The sequence below is a fragment of the Schistocerca cancellata genome, chromosome 3, assembly GCF_023864275.1.
Source record: "Schistocerca cancellata isolate TAMUIC-IGC-003103 chromosome 3, iqSchCanc2.1, whole genome shotgun sequence".
NCBI classification, from domain to species: Eukaryota; Metazoa; Arthropoda; class Insecta; order Orthoptera; family Acrididae; genus Schistocerca; species Schistocerca cancellata.
Window position 1 is genome coordinate 190,586,521 of NC_064628.1, and position 23,784 is coordinate 190,610,304.

The window sequence follows — 23,784 nt, forward strand, 5'->3', positions numbered from 1 at the left end:
GGCGATAATGGACACTTTCTTGTTTGCTCCGAACCATGTATTTTCAGAGGGATGTAGCATGGTATATGTTCGGATTCGCTTAAATTCAGTAATATATTTGTATTCTAGTTACCCTAATGTGTTCAAATGGTTCAAATGTCTCTGGGCACTATGCGACTTAACATCTGAGGTCTTCAGTCCCATAGAACTTAGAACTACTTCAACCTAACTGACATAAGGATATCACACACAGCCATACCCGAGGCAGAATTCGAACCTGCCACCGTAGCAGTCACGCGGTTCCGGACTGAAGCACCTACAACCGCTCGGCCACGCCGGCCGGCTTATCCTAATGTGTGTTCCATTTTGCTTTCCATTTGTTTTAAATTATGGACATGTTCGTCTTCGCGTGGCACATTTTCGATTATCAGTTGCCTGGCGGGATGTGAACCATTTGTCATGACTCACAACAGCGTGGAAAACATTTTCCAAGTTTTTCTCATTTCTTTTCTTGTCAGCGTTTGGGATATGCTTCTTTTTTCATGGTGGAGAGCTTCATTTTTCTCTGACTTGTGTCTTAGCATTTTATTATTCTTGCATTTTCTTGTCTGTACGATGCTTTTTTCATTTTTCATTTCCCGTAGTTTCACAATGTAAGAGCTACAACATTTTTACATGGACTCAGCCGTAATGGAAAAGCCACTTTCGACGACGTAACTCTCCGTTTTGCTTTTAGCATGCTAAATGAGGACACAACAGTGGAATTTATGTAGTTATTCTCTCTGAAGCTGTCATGAAGGGCCGTGTTGCTGTGGGCGTGTATGTGTCCGTCGGTTGAGGACGAGGGGAAAGATGGGGGTACGAGCCGTTGGATCTCATAGCGCGCGGTCATAAAACAGTTCGCAGTCTCGCAGTGTAGCCGAGACATGTATCTCCATCACGGCCGACAGCTCGGTCTGTGTGCGCGGCGGCGACTTTGTGCGACGCACCCCTGCCGCCGTCCGCGGCGGTAAATTGCTGCTTGCCTGTGATGAACATAGCGCGCGTGAGCCCGACAGAGTCATCGCAGGTGGCCTGACGGATTTACGAGCCGCCAAGCCCCTGTCCTCAAATGCAGAGGCAGCAGCAACACATCGCGCACCTCTGCCCGTTCCGCAGAGCGGGTGGCACCACTGCGTTGACGGCTGCAAGTGGTGGTCGTGTAGCGCCTTCAGGGCTCTCCGGAAACTCACTCTCTCGAAACGTAATACACATTTATCAAATACCTTACTTGTTATGTGCACATTTTCGTGGCTCAAAACAGCCTGTAAAGTATTTAGCCATACTAATTCTCAAGTCACAAGCGTTGAAGTCCATGAAAGTTTCCCATTGGAATAAAACGGTGTGGTGTGAGTAATTGGTATGAGAGGAATGCAAAGAAAATGGAATGGAAAATATACGAAAGGAAATATTGACTTCCAGTCGCACAGGGCACTGCGGCAATGTAACGGCGACAGTTGAAAACTCGCACCGGACCAGAACTCGAAAGCGGATGCTCTGCTTTTTTAGAATACTTGCCTTAACCTCCTCGGTCATCCGGAAACTCTTTTTATCAGTCCCTAGTTCCCAACTTACCGCTCCCCGCACCTCAAGGATCACCGCCCAATAACTTTCTACTCGCAGGTTTCTCATTGCCGTAGGAATTCGGACATTGGCCGTGTATCCGCACTAAAAACTTCTTCATCAAACAGCCATTGCCCTCACAAAATTATAAAGTGAGTAGTATTCGACTTGGAAAAGAGATAGAGTTAATCCCGTTGATATTGTACAATATATTCTTATATGTCGCAAAGTAAGGTGTTTCTAGTAACACAGTGACCGGCAGTGTAATTTTATTGCCGTAACTGTTTGAAGTTTTCTATTTTTTGTTAAAATGGATAAGAGATAAAACTGTAGCTTCATAAAGTCCCGTAAGTTGGACAGTTTGCTGTGTGGAGATTTTGTCTAACAGCTGCCATTGTTTTTAAGGACTTAGGCTCTTCATTTTCAACAACTGCATAATAGGTGACAAATCATTAGTGGAATTTTTTTTAGAGATTCGATGTTAAATACGAAATAACATCGCAGAATTTCACACATAAATGTAAACACTCTGACTGCCAAGGAGCATCGGTAGGATGTCAACGTGACTTCGTCTACGTCCACACCACCGACACGTACTTTCATAATAACAGTACCAGTCCTCTGTAACAAAGAGAAGGCAACAAGTGTGCGTTACTAACGTTCGTGTTAATGTTGCTACAAAGCATGGTTGGTTACATACTGGACTTGATGTGGTGGTTGCGCATAGTAAAGTATCTACGAAAATCTGTGTATCAAGCTTCCGCACTGATTTTGGGTACACTCATCGTATACGTACACTTGTTGGTGATTCGGTGTAGTTACATGGGCCGGATGATTCCACAAATGCGTATCCAGTCGGTCCAAATACCTTTCAGGACTGTACTGTTTTAATTATCTCTTCGGTGTTTAATTCGAAAACTTCGACTCGCATAATAGCATGCAAGCCTTCATTAATGAAGCACAACAGATTCCATCTTTTCTCTAGAAATTTTGACACTACAGTTCTTGTATGTAACAGATCAGGCTCATAAATGAATCTAATACTGTTAATGACGAATATTCTTTTAGTACCCCATGATAATTATGCGCGATGTAAATTACACTGTTATCGGCTGCTAGGCTCTCCATAGATCCGCCTCCAAAAGTCAAAATTGGTAAAGATAGCAATTGCTGTGGAGAAGTCTATGATTAACACGTAACTTAAAAATATTTTCAGACACGTTTCATCTGAAGTGGGAGATTATTTGTAACTAATATTTTTTGCAAGTCATTTAAAGACTCTTTATCAAGTATTTTCACTGTACAAACAAATTTTCAAACCACATAACTAATATTCATCGAAAATACAGAATATTTCGTTATAGTACACTTCAGTCGAAATATTATTGATACATTTCTTCCGGACAATATGCTTTCGTAAAGCGATTCAACACTTCAATTAATACAGAAGTCACGGAAATGATTCCCAATAGTGTTCTATGCGTTTTCAAAAATGGCTCTGAGCACTATGGGACTTAACTTCTGAGGTCATCAGTCCCCTAGAACTTAGAACTACTTAAACCTATCTAACCTAAGGACATCACACACATCCATGCACGAGGCAGGATTCCAACCAGCGACCGTAGCGCCCAGAACCGGCACCAGGATTTCCGTTGCCATTGGACTGCCTCCTCGCGACCATAAAACAGATAAATCACAAACAAACACAGTATTTAGTAACAAATAGATTCTTAATACTAACATCACTTACTGTGAATCGTAGTGCACATGTGTCAGCCTGCGCTGACAAACTGAATAAATACCAGCCCAGTGAACAGCGTCAGATGTTGAGTGTTTACTGTAAAAGACACAGAGACGCCGCAACCTCGTGTGAGACAGCGTTACCAGCGCCCGACAAGGTTTGCAAATGGCCTTGTTGTGAGTATGCATTTAGACGACTTCAGATTTCTGGGAATTTGTACGAGACAGTGGCCCCATATTGGATTGCATCGGACCGGAGGGCAGCTATAATCGTAGCCAAGCTTCCGGACGATCATGTCTCACCACTACAAGGGAGGATCGCTGTACCGTACGCAAATCACATCGTTATTCTTCACATCTGTGCCTGCCATCCGAGAACAAGTAATTGACTTCCTGCAAAATTCTGCGTCATACCGCACCTTGGTCGGTAATTAGAAGCAGTCGTCTCGAGAATTACAGTCCCATGCGTGTCTTCACGTTAGTACCAGAATATAAATGCCAGCGTTTCGATGGTGCCGTGCCCAGAAAACACGCACTGTTCATGAATGCGATGAATCGCAGATCTGCACAGTCCCCGAATAACTAACGTCGCCGAATATGGCGGTTACCTGGGGAGAGATTCTATTCGTCCAAGGATTTAGAGAGACGCACCAGAGTTTCCGCTGTAGTCATCAGGGAGCTATCGGGTGTGATTCAAGTCACGGCTGGTAATGTTTGAAGGAATTTGGAAGACACGTCAGTACATCATGCACGTCGAATGTGTTACCTGTCATGCTACAGTATCGCGGTGCCATTTCTCAACTGGACAGCGCTGCGCCACACGTGGCAGGCGCCTCTGTGAATTAACTGCGTGATGCTGAAGTTCTCCCGTGGCCTGAAAGATCTACAGATCTGTCTTGGTTAGAACTTGCTTGGGTACATCTCAGACTACATTCCCTTCCCACTGCCAGTATATAGGACACTAAGGTCAGCCACCATAGTCTTGGGTTTTATGAATTCCTCCCCAACGAAACCAGAGAATGTATCAGGTAAAATGGGGAGCAACGTGATACTAATAAATGGGTTCATATTGCACTAATAGTGAATAATTTTTGCTCGACATTGTAATCACTGAAATACCATCAAATGTGCCCAGAAGCCATAAAGCTTCATTTCGTTTTCTCTCTCCCTTCCTGGGAGAGAAACACTTTTTTGTGAAACACTGTGTTGGTGATGACTTAGACTTGTGCTTGGTTCCTGTCACTTCCGTAGACTGTTGACATAAAGCCTAGAGATCCCTTTTCTCAGATATATTCCGAACGCTGCGACAGTAAGTGGACGGAATGAGATACAAAAAATTAATTCACTCTCACATTTCAGTTAATATTTTCACTATGGAGATACACTAAACAATAAAATATCGAAACATACAGATTCATCTATCAAATGATAAGTTCCTATTATACGAAAATAGCTTTCCAAGTAAACCATATAAGAAGCACATTCTACATCACTAGAAGGATTAGAGCATCTTTGAGACTGACGAGGGATAATTGTGTCTTGCTGTTGTAATGGCCCGCAATACTAAGATCGGTTTGATGCGACTGTATACGCTAGTCTGCGAAAACATTAATATTTGGGTCAACATTTGTAAAACTCTAATTCCTCTCTCTCAAATCCCATCCTATGGGGAGAGAAGGAGAGTTTTAGTTTTAATGAATCAAAATATATGAAATAAATAGGCATTTTTTATTTATCCGTAACCATTTTCCATGCAATAATGAGAACATGGAATTTCTTGAAATACAGTGCCAACTACCAAGACTCAAACCAATGTTGAAGACGAAATGTACGTACGTATTTTTTATGTAGAATCTGATTCTGCAGTAAAAATGGGGGTTCCAATTTGAAATTTTAAATTTGCCTCCCGCCCCAGCGCCACAGGGCTGGGGTGGCGGGCTAATTTTAGCACCAGTAGATGTCCCACTCGAAAATAATCAATTGGATTCTACACATTTTTTCTTGTGAACCTTATTTTCCGACTTATTCTGGTTCGTCAACTTAAAATTTACACCCTGTATATATATATATATATATATATATATATATATATATATATATATATATATATACTCCTGGAAATTGAAATAAGAACACCGTGAATTCATTGTCCCAGGAACGGGAAACTTTATTGACACATTCCTGGGGTCAGATACATCACATGATCACACTGACAGAACCACAGGCACATAGACACAGGCAACAGAGCATGCACAATGTCGGCACTAGTACAGTGTATATCCACCTTTCGCAGCAATGCAGGCTGCTATTCTCCCATGGAGACGATCGTAGGGATGCTGGATGTAGTCCTGTGGAACGGCTTGCCATGCCATTTCCACCTGGCGCCTCAGTTGGACCAGCGTTCGTGCTGGACGTGCAGACCGCGTGAGACGACGCTTCATCCAGTCCCAAACATGCTCAATGGGGGACAGATCCGGAGATCTTGCTGGCCAGGGTAGTTGACTTACACCTTCTAGAGCACGTTGGGTGGCACGGGATACATGCGGACGTGCATTGTCCTGTTGGAACAGCAAGTTCCCTTGACGGTCTAGGAATGGTACAACGATGGGTTCGATGACGGTTTGGATGTACCGTGCACTATTCAGTGTCCCCTCGACGATCACCAGTGGTGTACGGCCAGTGTAGGAGATCGCTCCCCACACCATGATGCCGGGTGTTGGCCCTGTGTGCCTCGGTCGTATGCAGTCCTGATTGTGGCGCTCACCTGCACGGCGCCAAATACGCATACGACCACCATTGGCACCAAGGCAGAAGCGACTCTCATCGCTGAAGACGACACGTCTCCATTCGTCCCTCCATTCACGCCTGTCGCGACACCACTGGAGGCGGGCTGCACGATGTTGGGGCGTGAGCGGAAGACGGCCTAACGGTGTGCGGGACCGTAGCCCAGCTTCATGGAGACGGTTGCGAATGGTCCTCGCCGATACCCCAGGAGCAACAGTGTCCCTAATTTGCTGGGAAGTGGCGGTGCGGTCCCCTACGGCACTGCGTAGGATCCTACGGTCTTGGCGTGCATCCGTGCGTCGCTGCGTTCCGGTCCCAGGTCGACGGGCACGTGCACCTTCCGCCGACCACTGGCGACAACATCGATGTACTGTGGAGACCTCACGCCCCACGTGTTGAGCAATTCGGCGGTACGTCCACCCGGCCTCCCGCATGCCCACTATACGCCCTCGCTCAAAGTCCGTCAATTGCACATACGGTTCACGTCCACGCTGTCGCGGCATGCTACCAGTGTTAAAGACTGCGATGGAGCTCCGTATGCCACGGCAAACTGGCTGACACTGACGGCGGCGGTGCACAAATGCTGCGCAGCTAGCGCCATTCGACGGCCAACACCGCGGTTCCTGGAGTGTCCGCTGTGCCGTGCGTGTGATCATTGCTTGTACAGCCCTCTCGCAGTGTCCGGAGCAAGTATGGTGGGTCTGACACACCGGTGTCAATGTGTTTTTTTTTTCCATTTCCAGGAGTGTATATATCCATATTGGTGCATTATAAAATGTTGCTATGTGTTAGTTTGATAGATGTGAAGTACAAAAAATATAGCAGCTCAGTTTTGAAGACTCATAACTTCCACAAGTTATTACCGACTCATCTTTATCAGTTGAGTGGCGTAAATATCCGAGAGGTACAGCTTAGGCCTCGGTGATTGTTATGACAGACTGTAAGCACAGAACTTCTGTCACTGTGCAGCAGAACAAAGGTTTCTTCTGACTTTCTGCATCTCCACGCTGTAGCTTGTGATACAAATCAGTGTAAGTAATAAAGAAGGCATTAAGTAGCAAATATACTGCCGAAAAATGCAGCTTCTGAATATTTACTGTGCATGTCATTCTGTAAACTAAGTCTTCTGGTCCATATACACTGTCAAAAACAAACATTTTAAAAGCCTTTTTCTCCCGTTTCGAGCTAATAATTTTTTCTCCCCTACTTCATAATGGTGCTACAGTGAAACTGCTGTAAATAGTAAAAGAAAAGAATTTTTCTTCACAAAGGTCGGTATTATATGACTGTCCTGCAGATGGGCTATTGTTGTGGGACAATTTTCTACATGCGACACATCTAATCAGCTCGAAACTACAATGTGAAAGGAAAGCCAATCAATAAGTGACTCTCGCCAATTCACTATGTAAACTGAGTTGCAAGTAAGGATGTAACAAATGCCGAGTGCCTGATTCACTTCAGTAATATTTGATCTTTAAGTTTGCAATCTAAGTCGATGATAGAAAGAGTCCTTTCAAGATTTTAGAGCACAGTTTTTCATTCACTAACCTGGCTCAGATGCACAAGTAAAACCTAAACCTTGTGCACATCAAAATACTCATTAGAAATGTAAAACCTATATTGAATTATTTGCAGCATAGCGCTAAATTTAGAAAATAAACATGCTTTTGGCTTTCCAGTGATTACCACCGGTGCTTTACATATTGCAGCATCTGTTTAGAAATTTAGAGCATCCAATACGCACTTTGAATGTCTGTTATACTATGGTCCCATTGCATGAGGTGGAAGAAATTCTCCACTGAGCTGTTGCAAGACTGTCGTAACAAGATACAACTGCGTGTAATTAACAGATGCAGCAACTGTTTTCTCGTCAAAGGGTCACCTCTTGTGTTTGTGTACCCCTTTGTATTACATCCGCAGTTCTTTTACGTGTCGCACTCAATTGTCACAAAATTCGTATAGCAGCCAGATAACAGTTTATGACATGGGATCAAGTTTTAAGTCGTTTTTCAGCAAATTGTTGATATCTGACAGAGGAACATTGAAATTTCTGTATCTCCTGTGTTCCTTTTGGAGTGATATGAACATCTGGTTGACTAGCGGCCGCTCTTCCACTGCGACAAGGGTCACAACAGAACTGCCTATCTGATGACAACTTAAACATCGAAACCGGAAATAACACTGCGACTGTGGCTGGAAACGAGGTCGTCTTATTGTAAGTGAAAGTCGATGGTGCTACACCAAACTACATGATTAATCTAGTCAAATCAGTGAAATGAAATGAATTAGTGAAGTAAAAACGTGTCCACTGTGTTTTCGTATCATTTTGGCTAGCCTAGACATATGTCTATTGTTCGGAAATAGCACAAAACTACTTCTGTTTATGGTTTTGTAGCTCGCATTGTGACTGATGAAGTTATATAATAATTTCAGCATCTACTGTGGCATTGAAGCAGCTGATTAACCCACTCTGCCTACATTCCTAACGTTAACAATATTCACTGTATGACAAAATACTTACAATTTCACAATAAATTTAAAACGCATTTGGCAGTATGATTCCACTTACGATTCTGACTTTGAGCCACCTCTGATCTGGATGTTTGCTCTGATTCGTTTGGGAAGAGGATCACAAGGCCGTTGTAATCCGTCCTGAGACACGCTAGCCCACCAGTGTTGTAACTGGCCCTTGATATCTTATATACTGCCACTAGGAGGGATTTTACTTCCGAACTGATCCACACAGGTTTTTTTGGTACAGACGCCGGGATCTTGCTGACGACGAGATTACCTCAACGACTCGAAGACAGTTAACAGAGTCTCGTGTCATATGTGGACGAGCATGGTCCTGCTCGGAAGTGGCACCACGGTACTATCGCGTGAGTGACACCTGATGAGCAAATACGATGTCCGTGACATAGCGTTATGCTAACAGAGTATCCTCAGGCACTGTCAGCTGTGACATGAGGTCATACCTGATGACAACCCACGTCATGAGGCCAGGAGTAACACTGTACCTCTCTAAAACTTTGAAAACATGGGAGCTATCCTCAGGTCACTGATATACTCGCTGACAGCACTCTTCGAGGGTAGTTCACAAACGTGGCTGACTGCTGAACGACATACTGCGATGTCATTCCTCAGCAGTACATGATTCCTGCTCAGAGCATCACTCAAAAGACAGCTAGTTGTTTTGTGGAGATCAGGGCAGTCTACATCTGGAACGGTAATTCCCAAGTCCAGCTGCTGTTAGTATCCGAAAAATGGTGTGGGACGGCATTGAATGTTGCAGGTAGTCAATTACTTCCTATGGTAGGGGCAGATGTGCAGGCACCACGATGTGTTTTGAGCGCATCCATGGTGGCAGTCAGTCGCTGTCGATCTTAACCTCAAGAAAACGAGTATGCTTGAACTCACGTGCCTATAAAGTCCTACATCTGGCCGTTGCCACATCCGAAAGAGCTGCAAATCCGTACACAGCACCATTCGACCAGTCAAGAAAATGGGGACCCAAAGTGAGGCCACTTTCTAACTGTAAAGCGGTGTTGACGCTCTCTTTCGTAAACAGGCGCGATCTCAGTGCCATTAACCATGATCACTGTACATTTCATGCTGGTGATGCCCTTTATATGTTAGTCAGATGGTTCAAATGGCTCTGAACACTATGGGACTTAACTTCTGAGGTCATCAGTCCCCTAGAACTTAAACCTAACTTACCTAAGAACATCACACACATCCATGCGCGAAGTAGGATTCGAACCTGCGACCGTAGCGGTCGCGCGGTCCCTGACTGAAGCGCCTAGAACCGCTCGGCCACCGCGGCCGGCTATATGTTAGTCGGTCACAATGTTATTGCACCTGCTTTGGGCAGCTTTTCGTGAGGCAATGCGTAATCAATATTGATGGTATGTGCAGAGCTCACCTGAGAGCATTGACAGTGCCATGCGCTTTCTTTAGTCGCCATAGTACTTGTTTACTGTAGTGTCACCACGTGTTTCCGATCATGTTCATGTGCAATAATATAGTGGTAACAATACTTAAGGAGAATAGCGTTAGCCGGCCAGGGTGGCCGAGCGGTTCTAGGCGCTACAGTCTGGAACCACGCGACCGCTACGGCCGCAGGTTCGAATCCTGCCTCGAGCATGGATGTGTGTGATGTCCTTAAGTAAGTTAGGTTTAACTAGTTCTAACTTCTAGGGGACTGATGACCTCAGATTTTAAGTCGCATAGTGCTCAGAGCCATTTGAACTATTTGAGAATAGCGTCATTTGGTCTACTGCGGGAGTTAGCACTCACATAAATAAGGCAGGAGGGAAGCTGCGATGGCCAGTTGCAGAAACCCAAGTGATCTATACATTGAACTTGAAGATTAATATCACACTGTATTTCTACAAAAAAGACAATCATTACTTGTTGTGCTGCTGTGCTGTTACTTATAAACACTATTACTATTCGCAGAACGCAGACTACTCAGTACTGATGTTCTCGAAGTTTGTCACCGAACTGGGGCCGACTAGTGATGGTTAGCTGGTTAAAACAGCATTCACGCAACAAAACACACATACACACACAAACGCACGCACACACACACATACACACACACACACACACACACACACACAACACACACATTGCATGATCAAAGCTTGAAGGCAGCACAGTCCCGAGTTCTGCGCCCCTTGTTAATCGACATTGACAGGAGGCGTCAACTCTGTCTTTCTGGAGGTGTGACGCTGCCCCTTTTTCCACTGCAGCGCGAGTTAAGGCCTTCTTGACGCCGTTTCGCGACACTGTGCAGGTCGGTGTGTAATCAATGCTTCATGTCTGCACAAACACCATTATGCACTTTGGCGTCCGTTCTAAACATCGCATAGAACTGCAACTGTAATCGTTCACACACCCATCAATGATGTGTACGTAAAAGAAATTACATTGACATCCGGCTGCTTCTTGTGGGTGGTTCAGGATTTTTGTCATTAAAAAGAAGTGTGCGATACTGGCATCCACATCTACATCTACGTCCATACTCCGCAAGCCACCTGACGGTGTGAGGCGGAGGGTACCCTGAGTACCGCTATCGGTTCTCCCTTCTATTCCAGTCTCGTGTTGTTCGTGGAAAGAAGGATTGTCGGTATGTTTCTCTGTGGGCTCTAATCGCTCTGATTTTATCCTCACGGTCTCTTCGCGAGATGTATGAAGGAGGGAGCAATATACTCCTTGACTCCTCGAGGAAGGTATGTTCTCGAAACTTCAACAAATGCCCGTACGGAGCTACTGAAAGTCTCTCCTTCAAAGTATTCCACTGGAGTATATCTGTCATTTCCGTAACACTTTCGCAATTACTAAATGATCCTGTAACGAAGCGCGCTGCTCTCCGTTGGATCTTCTCTCTCTCTTCTATCAACCCTATCTGGTACGGATCCCATACTGGTGAGCAATATTCAAGCAGTGGGCGAACAAGTGTTCTGTAACCCACTTCCTTTGTTTTCGGACTGCTTTTCCTTAGGATTCTTCCAGTGAATCTGTCTGGCATCTGCTTTACAGACGATCAATTTTATATGATCATTCCATTTGAAATCACTCCTAATGCCTACGCCCAGATAATTTATAGAATTAACTGCTTCAAGTTGCTGCAGCTACATGACATGGGATCTTTCTTTCTATGTATTCGCAGCACATTACACTTGTCTACATTGAGATTTAATTGCCATTCCCTGCACCATGCATCAATTCGCTGCAGATCCTCCTGCATTTCAGTACAATTTTCCATTGTTACAGACTCTCGATATAGCACAGCATCATCCGCAAAAAGCTTCAGTGAACTTACGATGTTATCTACTAGGTCATTTACGTATATTGTGAATAGCAAGGGTCCTAAGACACTCCCCTGCGGCACGCCTGAAATCACTCTTACTTCGGAAGACTTCTCTCCATTGAGAATGACACGCTGCGTTCTGTTATCTACGAACTCTTCAATCCAATCATACAATTGGTCTGATAGTCCATATGCTCTTAATTTGTTCATTAAACGACTGTGGGGAACTGTATTGAACTCTTTGCGGAAGTCAAGAAACACGCACCTACCTGGGAACTGGGTCTCACACTATCGTCTTTTTCGAAACCCGTGCTGATTCTTACAGAGTAGATTTCTAATCTCCTGAAAAGTCATTATACGCGAACATAATACGTGTTCCAAAATTCTACAACTAATCGACGTTAGAGATATAGGTCTATAGTTCTGCACATCTGTTCGACGTCCCTTCTTGAATACGGGGATGACCTGTGCCCTTTTTAATCCTTTGGAGCGCTACGCTCTTCTAGAGACCTACGGTACACCGCTCCAAGAAGGGGGTCAAGTTCCTTCGCGTACCCTGTGTATAATCGAACTGATACCCCATCAGGTCCAGCGGCATTTCCTCTATTGAGCGATTTTAATTTTTTCTCTATCCCTCTGTCATCTATTTCGATATCTACCATTTTGTCATCTGTGCGACAATCTAGAGAGGGGGATTGGACTGAACGGACGACAAAAACTCCGGTAAAATTCCAGTGTTAAATGAAACGTATATTCGTGATATCTCATCAGACCCATAAATCATGCAAACCTCCAATTTGAGTTGAAAAAGCAAGATAATACTGTTTACGAAGTAGGTTCAAGATTACATCTCCATGGGTAATAAGGTCACTGAAACACAATGTTAATTTCTTTCTAATCACAGCCAAAATTAGTTTAGCAGTGAACCGAGTGGCAATACGTCATGGCAGTGATTGCCCTATCAATAGATACTCTTGTGTTGACTTCCTGCTGCTGTGGCTATTTGCGGCCTATGGGGCTACTGCCGAATACATCCTTCCGTATTTCATTTTACATTTATATGGTAATGAACACCAGCTGTTTAGCTTTACTTCGGTGGCAAAATTGTATTTCCCACACGTGTATGTATAAGTTTCATGCAAATACGCAACATTAGAAACCTTGAATTTTATAAAACAAGATAATTATTGTTAACTAAAATTGTAATATTCAATGTCGTTTGTTAATTTATTACAGTTTACTAACTGTTTTAGCTTTTCCCAGACAGAAAACAAGAATATGTGGTACAAGCGAGGAATAATGATTAATAGTTTTTGAACTCTTTCTTAAATATTTGACTCCCAGATATACATATATAGCCTGAAGTTGCGCATGAAAATTTGTACGAAAATTGGGAATCAAACCGGAGTCTCATACTTACGAGGCAGGTGCGTTATCCACTAAGCCACCTTGGCGCAGAGGTTTACACCACTGCATGGATTATACTGGCATGCCTTCGTCCTCCATCCATATTCTTTCTAACACCTCATTGTATTTTAAATTCCCGTGTAAACACGAACAGAATTGCTGAGTCTCTCTAAGTTCTGGAATAGCACCTCAGTATCGAACGTAAATAGGAGATCCAGCCGGATCCCAGGTGCACGTAGTTATACACATGAGACGACACAGCTTTAGAGATGTTACTGATATCATTCAGATATAGACTGAAGCGCAATCCGTGCAGCTACTGCATCGATGATTTCAGCCGTAAATAGAAATATTAAAAAAGATAGGAAGATTTTTCTGTTTAGCAAATGTGACAAAAAGCAGATTACAGAGTACCTGACGGCTCAACACAAAAGTTTTGTCTCAAGTACAGATAGTGGTGAGGATCAGTGGACAAGGTTCAGAACCATCGTACAATATGCGTTACATGAGTATGTGCCAAGCAAGATCGTAAGAGATGGAAAAGAGCCACCGTGGTACAACAACCGAGTTAGAAAACTGCTGCGGAAGCAATGGGAACTTCACAGCAAACATAAACATAGCCAAAGCCTTGCAGACAAACAAAAATTACGCGAAGCGAAATGTAGTGTAAGGAGGGCTATGTGAGAGGCGTGCAATGAATTCGAAAGTAAAGTTCTATGTACTGACTTGGCAAAAACTCCTAAGAAAATTTGATCTTATGTCAAAGCGGTAGGTTGATCAAAACAAAATGTCCAGACACTCTGTGATCAAAATGGTACTGAAACAGAGGATGACAGACTAAAGGCCGAAATACTAAATGACTTTTTCCAAAGCTGTTTCACAGAGGAAGACTGCACTATAGCCCTTCTCTACATTGTCGCACAGATAACAAAATGGTAGGTATCGAAACAGACGACAGAGGGATAGAGAAAAAATTAAAATCGCTCAAAAGAAGAAAGGCCGCTGGACCTGATGGGATACCAGTTAGATTTTACACAGAGTACGCGAAGGAACTTGGCCCCATTCTTGCAGCGGTGTACCGTAGGTCTCTAGAAGAGCGTAGCGTTCCAAAGGATTGGAAAAGGGCACAGGTCATCCCCGTTTTCAAGAAGGGATGTCGAACAGATGTGCAGGACTATAGACCTATATTTCTAACGTCGATCAGTTGTAGAAATTTGGAACACGTATTATGTTCGCGTAAAATGACTTTTCTGGACACTAGAAATCTACTCTGTAGGAATCAGCATGGGATTCGAAAAAGACGGTCGTGTGAAACCCAGCTCGCGCTACTCGTCCACGAGACTCAGAGGGCCATAGTCACGGGTCCACAGGTAGATGCCGTGTTTCTTGACTTCCGCATGGCGTTCGATACAGTTCCCCACAGTAGTTTAATGAACAAAGTAAGAGCATATGGACTATCAGACCAAGTGTATGATTAGATTGTAGAGTTCGTAGATAACAGAAAGCAGCATGTCATTCTCAATGGAGAGAAGTCTTCCGAAGTAAGAGTGATTTCAGGTGTGCCGCAGGGGAGTGTTGTGGGACCCATCCTATTCACAATATACGTAAATGACCTAGTGGATAACATCGTAAGTTAACTGAAGTTTTTTCCGGATGATGCTGTGCTATATCGAGAGGTTGTAACAATGGAAAATTGTACTGAAATGCAAGAGGATCTGCAAAGAATTGACACATGGCGCAGGGAATGGCAATTGAATCTCAATGTAGACAAGTGTAATGTGCTGCGAATACATAGAAAGATAGATCCCTTATCGTTTAGCTACAAAATAGCAGATCAGCAGCTGGAAGCAGTTAATTCCATAAATTATCTGGGCGTAGGCATTAGGAGTGATTTCAAATGGAATGATTATATAAAGTTGATCGTCGGTAAAGCAGATGCCAGACAGATTCATTGAAGAATTCTAAGGAAAAGCAATCCGAAAACAAAGGAAGTAGGTGACAGTACACTTGTTCGCCCACTGATTGAATACTGCTCAGCAGTGTGGGATCCGTACCAGATAGGGTTGATAAAAGAGAGAGAGAAGATCCAACGGAGAGCAGCGCTCTTCGTTATATGATCATTTAGTAATCGCGAAAGCGTTACGGGGATGATAGATAAACTCTAGTGGAAGAGTCTGCAGCAGAGACGCTCAGTAGATCGGTACGGGCTTTTGATAAAGTTTCGAGAACATACCTTCACCGAAGAGTCAAGCAGTATATTGCTCCCTCCTACGTATATCTCGCGAAAAGACCATGAGTATAAAATCAGAGAGATTTGAGCCCACGCAGAAGCATACCGACAATCCTTCTTTCCACGAACAATACGAGACTGGAATAGAAGGGAGAACCGATAGAGGTACTCAAAGTACCCTTCGCCACACACCGTCAGGTAGCTAGTTGAGTATGGATGTAGAAGTATATGTAGATGTAGAACCGCTGTGCCAATGTGATGTAGCTAATGCACTTGCCTAGAAAGAAATTAACAAATTCTCGCTCACCGCTTCAGTCTATAAACATAAAATCTTAGCTGTAAGAGACCAGTAAAGACTCTCAAATTGTGTTATTTTAAGAATGAAACTGTTATCCCTGATTTCTTTCAGACCAATAAATAACTAGTATTACCGTAATAGTACCATGAAAACTTCCTATACATGTTTCCCACTCGAAATCGTATGCCACCTAGGCAGCAAAAAAACCCATTGTAGACGGAGCAAGTATGACATTCCCGACCACGAGAAGTTTATTAGTATCAAACATAGGCCTTAATTTGAGGAACAAATTTCTGACAATGTACGTTTGGAGCACAGCTTTACTTGGTAGTGAAACACGGAAACTTGAAAAAGAAAGGAATTGGAGCATTTGAGATGTGATGCTACAGAAGGACGTTGAAAATAAGGTGGACTGATTAGGTAAGGAATGAGGAGGTTCTCCAGAAAACCAGTGACGAAAGGAATATTTGGAAAATGCTGAAGAGAAAAAGGTATAAAATGGTAGATCGTCTGCTAAGATATCACCGAATAACTTCCATGGTACTGAAGGGAGCTATAGAGGGTAAAAACTGTTGAGGAAGAGAGAGACTGAAATACATCCAGCAGATAACTGAGGACATAGGTGGCAACTCCAACTCCAAGATGAAGAGGTTGGCACATGAGAGGAATTCGTGGCGGGTCGCATCTGACGAGTCAGAAGACTAGTATCTCATGACTCATGACATTACCAGGTGAGTTGGAGAGGATACCAGTCCCTATATACAGCTGCATACAGGATGCACAGAAACAGTATGGAAAGCTTGTAGAGTACTGCAGGATAGGGTGTGTTGAGCAACAATTATTAAGACGAAAGTTCTATAAATTGCCAAGTTTCCATGTTAATTTGCATTTAAATTAGCGAATGAAATCATTACGTGTGGAAATTAAAGCAGCCCTTTAGAGACAGTGTCGCCAAACGTGTTATCCGTTTGATTTCCTAAGGCTGAACAGGAGAGAGGCACAAAATCAGGACATGGACGGTAATAATGTTCGTTTTCGAGCGAAAGGTTATGCCGTCACGTGCACTGTCATCTACACCAATGGTTCTCAATCTTTCTTACACCATTACCCTTGAGTGCAATCAGACATTAGCTAGTATCCCTGCCCTACCTGCCCCTCCCCCACATTCACAATACCCTTAGCACCTAAATAAACTGTAGAATGAAGGTCTTTTCTTGGAATACTTTTATTTTTAAAATTACGATTGATATTTAGTTTATCTCTGTGTCAGTACGAATGACGAAGGAATTCGTAGTGCAGTGCTAGTGCTATCCAAAAGTGCTTCACAGATAAGATAACTAGCTGTCCACAGTGTGGGTAGATGCTTGTTACAAAACATACCTCTACTGTGTTACTCTTCTCCACTGCGGCAGTTGCTTCACCTGCACAGTGCAACCCATTTAAAATCGAAAAGATTCAGATGTGTGCACTATACTTACTGTTTGTAAATCACATGGTTGCTATACTCCTTGCTTCTGAACGACAGAAATTGGATTACTTCAGGCTGTTAACGCTGTGTGTCTAGCCACTGCAATAATAATAATAATAATAATAATAATAATAAAATAATGTGTACAACACTATTGGGGCGGTTAGTAGATCCGCAACCGAGCGCCTCCCCAGGTGGCGGATAGGGGAATGCCTCCTGGATATAGGTGGTACTGAGGAAATGAAATACTCGGGGCGGACCAAAACTACTAGTAGCGTCTGTTCCCACAGTGGGCGGCTACAAAAGGCGTCTGCTCCACATGTCAGTGGCGGCCTCAACCAACCTCATGATCTGGAAAGTCAGGTTGTAGTCGGCAGCATGCCATACATCCAACTACTAAACATCATGATGGTACAACGAGAAAAATCTCATTACCCCGGGCCCCAGTCAATAGACTGGGATCGTCGTGAGCATCGGATTCCGGGGGCTCACGAACATCATGAGAAGAATCGGAGCTTCTCAAACTCCCTCAAGACCAAACACAAACACTACATCGGCACACTCATCGGGAACACACTGATGAAGACAGGAAAGATGAAACAACTGACAGACACTCTCGAAAAATTTCAAATCAAAATATGTGCACTGCAAGAAACACGATTCACAGACGAAGAGCATTTCAACTCGGAGAATTTCATAATATACAAAGGAAAACCATCGAGACAACTGAAAAACCTAAGGCTTTTTGGCACAGGATTTGCAGTACACAGGTCCATCACGGACAGCATAATCGACTTTTCGTCACCAAACGAAAGAATCAGCACCATCACAGTGAAATGAGCCAATAAATCCTACACAGTAATCAACGTACATGCACCGACTAATGACTACAAAGGAAAAACCCGGACGAAATTGACGACTTCTGGACGACAATGGAAGAAACTATCAGAAAAATTCCTGCACATGGAGTCAAAATAATACTGGGAGACTTCAACGCTAAACTCGGAAAAGGAAAGATATACAGGCATATCTCAGGAAAACATACTCCACACAAGGACACCAACAAAAACGGAAAACATCTGATAGACTTTTGCAAAAGCCACGACCTCGCCATTATGTCAACAAAATTCAAGAAACCAACACGAAAACTTACCACATGGAAATTCCCCAGCGGAATTCAAGAACTACAAATCGACCACGTAATAGTCCAGAAAGACTCACAAAAAGAAATTTTGAACATAGACATCCGTAAAGGCTACTTCGACTCAGACCACCACCTACTACAGATCAGGATTCGTCTTTTGCCCAAGAAAAAGGTCCGGAAGAACAAAATTCTTAGACCAGATCCAGAATACGTTACTTTAAACCAGACACAAATATTACACAAAATTAAAATGGAGAAAACGACAGGCTGGACACAACTTTCACGAAGAATCCGAGAGGCCATGAAACTAGCACAAGCACCACGCACACGGAAACACCGTTGGTGGAACCACACATGTGACCAAGCTATTGACCAACGAATGAGTGCATGGAAAAAATTTAGTAGCCATAAATCCCAAGAGAATTGGATGAACGTCTTGAAAACACAGAAGCAATCAAGCAAAATCAATCGCAGTGAAAAACGACAGTATGACAAACGGCGACTGACAGAGATCGAATCGGACTTCATGAAGAACAACACAAGAAACTTCTACAGAACGTTCAGAGAAAATATGACTGGATATCAACCACCCAACTTGTGCTTCAGAAGACCGGATGGAACCCTAGAAACCAATACCAAAAACAATTGTGACATTCTGGGAAAGTACTTTGAAAAACTTCTCAACACGGACCCCCCTATGGAAGAAATGATGACAGAAACGAGCACATACAATCCAGATAATGAACCTCCAACTCTAGAAGAAGTTAAAGAAATAATCAAGTCACTCAAGAATCGTAGAGCACCAGGAGAAGATGGCATCATCGCGGAAATCTGGAAGTTACAAGACCCAGAACTCACCAAAGACATCCACAGGATCTTGGAAGACATCTGGAAGACCATGAAAATTCCTGACGACTGGATAACTGCCCTGATAGACCCACTACACTAAAAAGGTGACAAGACTGACCCGAACAACTACAGAGGAATATCCCTACTACCGGTCACATACAAGATCCTCTCTAAAGCTTTACTGAACAGACTAGAGTGCCAGACCGACCACTTGATTGGGGAATACCAAACAGGCTTCCGTAAAGGGCGGTCTTGTGCGGAACAAATTTCGAACATGAAAATGCTTTTACAACACAAACAGAACCTGATCATTACCTTTGTTGACTTCAAAAAGGCGTACGACTCTATCGACCGGAAAACTCTCTTCAAAATTCTAGCAGAATACAAAGTAAACAACAAAACACGGGCTATCATAGAGCAGACTTTAACCAACACGACCTCCAAAGTAAAGCTCTGTGGGGAACTATCAGAGCCCTTTGAAATTCGCACAGGTGTCCGACAAGGCGATGACCTCTCACCTCTCCTTTTCAATCTGGTGTTAGATAAGGTCATAAATGAATGGGAAACATCACAACATGGGATAATCTTAGGAAACCTACAGATTAAATGCCTGGCTTTTGCAGACGATTTGGCGATTGTCAAGAAAGGTATAAAGGAAACAAAAGACGCTATTGAAAAACTGCACAAAATCGCTTCTAAAACTGGACTACAGATCTCTTACGAAAAGACACAGTTTATGAGCACAAAGAAACTCTCATCTCTGAACACAAAGTATGGCACGATTTACAAAACGGCAAACTTCAAATACCTCGGTGAAACACTACAAATGAGTGGACATAACAGAGACTCAAATGAAGAAAGAAAGACTAAACTGGAGAAGGCATACAAAGTAGTGTGGAATCATTACAACAAGAAGTCTATCTCACAAAAAGCCAAATTACGCCATTACGACACGGTGGTGCTCCCCGAGGCACTATATGCAGCAGAGACCACACTAATCCTAGGGCATACACGTATCAGACAATTAGAAAAAGTAGAACGGAAAATACTTAGGAAAATATTTGGCGCAACTAACAACAATGGAATATGGATCAAGAAACCTACAGACGAACTGTACAAACATACGGAGACAATCACAGAAAAGATTAGAAAACGCAGACTACAATTCTATGGACACCTATACAGAATGCCATCACACAGGCTGACCAAACAGATCTTTGACTGGGTAACCACTAGAAACAACAAATGGGTGGCAGAGGTAGAAAACGACCTGAACCAACTCAACACAACAGCAGACACAATAAACGACAGAATAAAATTCAGATACATCATTAAGAAAAGTGAACTACATGAGATACAATGTGACAAACGAACAGGCATAAAATGGACCGAAGAACGCAAGCAAGATGACAGCCAAAAGATGACAGAAATATGGGCAACCAAAAAGGCAATCATGCTGAAGCCGAAGACACAAAGCCGACAAGAAGCATGGACAGAGGACCGGAAACAGAAACACAGCGAGCGACTGAGGGAAGTTTGGGCAGCAAGGAAGTCAGCAAAAGGAACTGGCCATGTAGTTTAGCCCAAATGCGCTCTATAAGGGCAAAACACCAATAATAATATTAATGTGTACAACACTATAGTAGCCCTTATGCAGTTACTACTGTGTCATGTTCTCAATTAATTCATTTATTTGTCTCGAAGCAAGTAATGAAGCTTTCTGGACTAATGCGGGTACTATCTACAACTTGGAGAAGACATTTTCTTGAGATATTTAGCATTTCTTAGATATGTCTCACTTTTATCATCAGCGATGTATGGGACAAAGTACAACATATATGTGTGTAGTGGGTGGACTGCGTAAGAGATCTGTAACCTCCACAGCAGTACTGCTGATAACTTATGTATAATAGCAATGATATTTTGAAAATAATTTAGTTCCGCATTTGAAACAGTATCGAATTCCGCAGTTTTTACTCATCAGGTAGTTTAATTTTAAGAAACAGGGGGTAATTACCCCCAGGTTGGGAACCACTGATGTACGCTATGAGAACAACTGTCACTAATTGCACCTGGCGGGCAGCTTGAATTTGCGAGCGGAACAGCCTGTTTCGCTAATTTCAGTGCTAATTACCTCGGAAACGGTGTAGCGTAACGATTCTTTTCTTGACAAATATTTGTCAGTACAACCTACCTTGCAACATCCTTACAACCTTTTCGGATTGTTTCTTACAACCCTGTAGAAAAAGAAGTGTCTTGGATGATACAATGACTCATCACCGACGAGCCCAACCGCTAAGGGAAGATCCTGAAATCTGGAGAGAGTGTTGCTCCAATACCGTAGACGTAGGTTAGGAAGGAATTTTTCGAAATTCCTTGTCTGAGAAGATGAAATAGGGGATGGAATGTTATTTTGAAAGTATGTCGCTGTTAATGAAATTCTGAAGCTAATGCTACGGAAATTGGTATTTGGTTCCTCCTCAGTAGTAAAAAACTACTTGTTTCACCATTTCTGGAAATTCCAAACATAAGGGAGGACATAGTGGGTGAGTTGTTTTTTAGTAATTCATTGTCAAAGGACTGCTACAGTATTTTTAAAACTACATTCACGAATTTGGTATTCGACCTCCTGGTTGGAAATAAGAGAAATAAAAATAATACTTGTTTCAGTATTTTCGGAAATTCAGCACCTAAAGGGAGTGAAATACAGGATGAAACGTTTTCTGAAATTATTCCATTATGCCAGCTTTTTTAAAGCTAAATCTATGAAAATATGTATTTGACTTCTCGGTTGGATAAAAAAAAATACGTGTGTCAGTGTTTTTGAAAATTCAACCCCTACAGGAGTGAAATAAGGAAATAAAACTTTTACATTCAAATGAAAAGAAAGAAACAAACATGACTGTGCAGACCACACAGGATACTCAAGCAAAGCAGTGGGCGCTAAGCTAGCTGGACATAAATCCGAAGGGCTTACCAATTATAACACTTAAACTTAATCACCTTGGTAGCACTGGGGACTTGTAACTATATTAATTAATTTCTAAGACAATGTTCGCTATTGTACAGACAAAAATTAAACTTATGTGGATGTGTACTGTTAATGTGTGTGCATGTGTGTTATTGTAGATACACCAAAAAAATAATGTTTGTATATATATATATATATATATATATATATATATATATATATATATATATATATATATATATATATATGAACTGTCCAGTGAATATCACCTACGGATTTTCACATGTTCTACTTTCTAAGTGAGACAATGAAACCATTAACTGTATGCGGATTCTTTTAACGTGCGATATGTGATCAAACGTATCAAGACACCCCCAACTTTTTCATATTAGGTGCATTGTGCTGCCACATAGTGCCAGGTACTCCACATCAGCGACCTCAGTAGCCATTGAACATCGTGAGGAGAGCAGAATGGGGCGCTTCACGGAACCCAAGGACTTCGAACGTGGTCAGGTCATTACGTGTCACTTGTGTCATACGTCTGTAGGCGAGATTTCAACACTCCTAAACATCCCTAGGTGTACCGTTTCCGATGTGATAGTGAAGGGGAAACGTGAAGGGATACGTACAGCACAAAAGCGTACAGGACGACCTCGTATGTTGACTGACAGAGATCGGCGACAGTTGAAGAGGGCCATAATGTGTAATAAGCAGACATCTATCCAGACCACCACACAGGAAATCCAAACTGTATTAAGATCCACTACAACTACTATGACAGTCGGGAGGTGGCAAAACTTGGATTTCATGGTCATGCCGCTGCTCATAAGCCACACATCACGCCGGTAAATGCCAAACGATGCCTCCTTGGTGTAAGGGACGTAAACATTGGGCGATTGAACTGTGGAAAAACGTTGTGTGGAGTGACTAATCGCGGTACACGATGTGACGACCCGATTGCAGGGTGTGGGTATAGCGAATGCCCAGTGAACGTCATCTGACAACGTGTGAGGTGCCAACAGTAAAATTCGGAGGCGGTGGTGTTATGGTCGTGATTTTCGTGGAAGGGTGCTTGCACCCCTTGTTGTTTTGCGTGGCACTATCACAGCATAGGCCTACATTGATGTTTGAAGCACCTTCTTGCTTCCCGCTGTTGAAGAGCAATTCGGGGATGGCGATTGCATCTTTCAACACGATCGAGCACCTGTTAATTATGCACTGTCTGTGCCGGAGTGGTTACACGACAATAACATCTCTCTACTGAACTGGACTCAATCCTATAGACCGCCTTTGGGATATTTCGGAACGCTGACTTCGTGTCAGGCCTCACCGACCGACATCGATACCACTCCTCAGTGCAGCACTCCGTGAAGTATGAGCTGCCATTCCCCAAAATACCTTCCAGTACCGGATTGGACGTTTGTCTGCGAGAGTGGAAGCTATCATCAAGGTTAACGGTTGGCCAACACCGTACTAAATTCCAGATTTACCGATGGA